Source organism: Myotis davidii, unplaced genomic scaffold (genome assembly GCF_000327345.1).
Source record: "Myotis davidii unplaced genomic scaffold, ASM32734v1 scaffold93, whole genome shotgun sequence".
NCBI classification, from domain to species: domain Eukaryota; kingdom Metazoa; phylum Chordata; class Mammalia; order Chiroptera; family Vespertilionidae; genus Myotis; species Myotis davidii.
This window is the reverse complement of record NW_006292095.1, coordinates 5,970,176-5,974,181: the sequence shown is the minus strand read 5'-3', so window position 1 is coordinate 5,974,181 and position 4,006 is coordinate 5,970,176. Positions and strand designations below refer to the sequence as shown.

The 4,006-nt window shown below is 41.8% G+C and overlaps 1 pseudogene; it reads left to right on the top strand.

Moving 5' to 3' along the window:
• Window positions 1–964: 964 nt before the first annotated feature.
• On the top strand, window positions 965–3,306 carry LOC102760357 (annotated as a pseudogene).
• Window positions 3,307–4,006: the final 700 nt, after the last annotated feature.

The following is a 4,006-nucleotide window of genomic DNA, read 5'->3' as shown; positions in this document are numbered from 1 at the left end:
TCTCATGGGGCTGGTAGGGGGGTGGAATGGAGTTGAAGGTTATCAAGGCATCTTGGAATCTAGGGGACTATGTTTCAGAGGAAAGAGAATTTGAAAACTGTGAGTATAACTTTCTGTGCTGCTTTTTACCCTGAGGGAATTGTTTATTCCTCATATTCTGAACATGAGAGGCTGAGAAGCTAAGGAGAAAGGATTTGCTATGGAGCTGGAAAGCTAAGCAGAGCTTTTGCCAACCTCCAAGTGCGAGGGAGGTGGAAATTGGCATTCAAGGCCTGGCAAGGGGGGTGGGCTCAGGTAAGCAAGCTTTGTGTTCAGTGAGTGTTTTGGGAAAGGTCCTGCTTTAGGATTACTTCAAACTAGAACTAGAACAGTTCTCACTAAGCCTGAAATCAACCTTAATGTTCCCATTTTCTGATTGAATCAAGGTGATCAATTCCTATTGTAATTCCTTATAAGTAAAAAATTAATTCTCTCTGCCAGAAATTAGTATTATTCAGAATTGCTATACTTTTCCTACACATCATCCAGCATTCAATGGTTGGAGTCAGTCTTATCTCTGTATTAAGTTATGCTTTTCTCTAGCAACCTAAATTAGCCTTCAGATAGGCCAGCAAGCCTTGTTTTCTTCAAATTTCTGAGATATGGCAATGTTGATAGTCTCCTTTACTCAGTTTTTTCTTTAAGAAATAAGTAAACAATCACCATGAGTAACAGTGGAGAGACTCAAATTACAAAAACTAAGCATATAGAAGACTGAGATAGCCCACATATGATCTAGATATAACGCAAAGACTTTAAAGTAACTGTGATTATTAGCGTGCTCAAGAAATTGGAAACACTTGCAGGCAGGTGTGGAGTGTCAGTGTGGAGGTATCATATGACTAGGGTTATACTGCTGGAGCAGGTCTTGGATCTGGAGCAACATCTCAATGAGCTCAATAGGGATTCTGCCTGCTTTTTAACCATGAAGGAGACAGACCAGGAGGCTGTTGTTACAGTGGTCCAAAGGGTTGCTAGGATGTGTCATCACCTGAAACATCTATAAAAAGTAGAGCAGAGTCACAGGAGAGAGGCCAGATTGAAGGCCCCTGTCCAGTTGTATGGGGTGTACATGGGCCTGAGCAAGCCCCACAATGCACTGAATGATGTCAAAGACATCCACTGACATCAACAAAGACTGGAGTCAGAGCATTAATACCATTGAGAGCCTCAAGCATGTGAATGATGACTTGTGTTGTACAGCTCAGCCCTCTTGTAAAACTGGAGACCCTCAAGAATATGTCAGTGCCCAGATTGGGAGGAGATCCAGGACCTTATTAAACAAGGAGCTCTCCTGCAGGTTCACCAGAAGTTAGTGGACCTGGAGTGCTCCAGAGATGGGCTAATATATAAGCAGAACTGCTTGGGAAGTGAGAACATGCACAACTTGACCCTCATCCATGGCTCTTCAGAAGCATAAGGGACTCTCAGATGAGCTGGCCAAGCAGCTGTGGGTAGTGCTGCAGAAGTTACTGGTCACCATCCCCCATGACTCCACTTTGCTCATCTAGACTGTGGTCGGCAAACTCATTAGTCAACAGAGCCAAATGTCAACAGTACAATGATTGAAATTTCTTTTGAGAGACAAATTTTTTAAACTTAAACTTTATAGGTAGGTACATTGTTATTAACTTAATTAGGGTACTCCTAAGGCTTAGGAAGAGCCACACTCAAGGGGCCAAAGAGCTGCATGTGGCTCACGAGCTGCAGTTTGCCTACCACGGGTCTAGGATCATTGAAAGGGGGTGTGGGGGGGGATTGACAGGAGTATACCTGACCAAAAAGAGCAAACTAGCTTTGTTCCTTCCAGTAGGTCCAAGAATTGGAAGGAGAAAATGTTCGCCATTTTGGACAGAACCTTGACTAGAATTGAGGACACACAGGCAGACACCATGGAGTCTGACAAGATGTGGTTTGTCTGCCACCTGGAAATCGTAAGTAAGAACATCCTGGATTATCTCATCTTTGCCAAAAACCTGATGGTTAAGTTTTTATCTCCCTATTATAAAGTTTTCAGAAACCACCTGAACATGTACCACAAGGCCCTGAGTACACGGATACAGGATCTCGAGTTGGAAGACCTCGAAGCAAGTGAGATTATGAGCCTGTTTTTGTGGGTCTTAAATACGTACCTACCCGAGCACAGAAACGGTAGGAAATGTGGAGCTGGGTCTGGAAGTGGACATGAATGCCCTGGAGATTTTGCTTTCTCCAAACATGGTCTCTGAGCTGCTCCACATGTATATGTCAACTCTCACTTCAAACATCATTGCCTGGCTGTGGAAAGCACTAGAAACAGAAAGGAAAGACCAGGTAGAAGAAACTGAGCCTGGAGCTGACCAAGGTGAGTATCACCACTCAACAGTCCTCATTCTCCAGATTTTGAACACATTCTTCAAGTTTCAGCTCAAATATGTGAAGATTTGAAAACAAGGGTACTAGTTTGTGTCTTCAGCTAAAAAATACAAAGATGAAGTTCAGTTGTATAAAGAAGAACACCTGAGAAACTGGCAGGGTATAAAAGCAATCATCAGCATCTGCCAGAATCCAGTCAGTTTAAAAAGGAAGTAATTAAAAATGAAATGCAAGAAGGTGTATCTCTGAGCAACCACACATGGATGGTATTTGAGACGCCATTGCAAAGGAGGGCTGCAGCAGTCTGCTGGAGGAACTCTTGGATCTGGAGCAACATCTCAATGAGCTAAAGCCAAAGAAGTGGCTGTTAGGCCCAAATGCTATAGACATTATCTGTGTCACCATAGAAGAATATTTCAATGATTTTGCCAAAATCAAAATACCATACAAAAAGAGGATGATGGCAAGTGGCGGTGGAGTACCCGCGGGTTCTCATGCAGAAGCACATCTCATTCTATGTTCTCAAGGGACAGAAGGACGGTGCTGAGAGAGGGTCAGGAAGGCTGAGCACCTTCTCCCTGTTCCAGAAGCTGGCTTCTGGATTTGGCAAAGATACAGACTGGTACGGTGACAAAATCATCACCATTTCAGAAGTTATTAAACAAGGACCCTTTTGTGCCCTACTTGGAAGTCTTGACTCTGGTCAGCAAATCCCGAGACAGTAGGGATGACCATGTCAGCCTGCTGCTGATGATGCCAGGCAACACCAGCTGGAACACAAAGCAAACCATCATTGAGCCTGGACCAGGGTCCGATGTAGGCAAATCCTTGACTGACAATTACTCTACTGGCTGTGATCCTTCAGGCTTTCTCATTCTTATTGTCCACATCCTTTGTGAGGCAGGATGCTAATGTCAAATGCCTCATGGTTGATTGGTAATCATGGTGGTTAAAGGTGTGTGGAGGAGACAGAGGCTCTGTCTTCATTCATGTTTTGCTCCTCACTAATCTCTGCATGGTGTTAAGGCTTCTGAAACCCAGATGCTGAATAAAAGAGCCTAAACTCTTGCAGAGAAATGAAAATTAGAGAAAGAAAAATTGGGTGACAAGATGGATACATTTACTGAATTTGGTTATTAGTTTTCATTGTTTTTCATTGGAGTCTTTAGGGATTTCTACATATAAGATCATGTCATTGGCATACATAAACAGTTTTACTCTTTTTTTCCTATTTGAATGCCTTCTACTTTTTTTTACTTACCTAAATGCTCTGGCTTGGACATCCAATACTATGTTGAATAAGAATAAAGAGTGAGCATTCTTGTCTTGTTCCTGATATTAGAGAAAAAGCTTTCAAAAATTTACATTGTTTTATAATTTTCAGCCTTCAAGTCTTCCACCTCTTTGGTTAGATTTATTCCTGAATATTTTATTGTTTTTGATGCTATTGTAAATGGGACTGTTTTCTCAATTTTGTTTTTGGATTATTCATTGTCAGTATATAGAAATGCATCTGACTTTTGCATGTTGATTTTATATCCTGCAACTTTACTAATTCCATCTATTAGTTCTAACAAATTTTTGTATGTATAAGATCATGCCATCTGCAAAC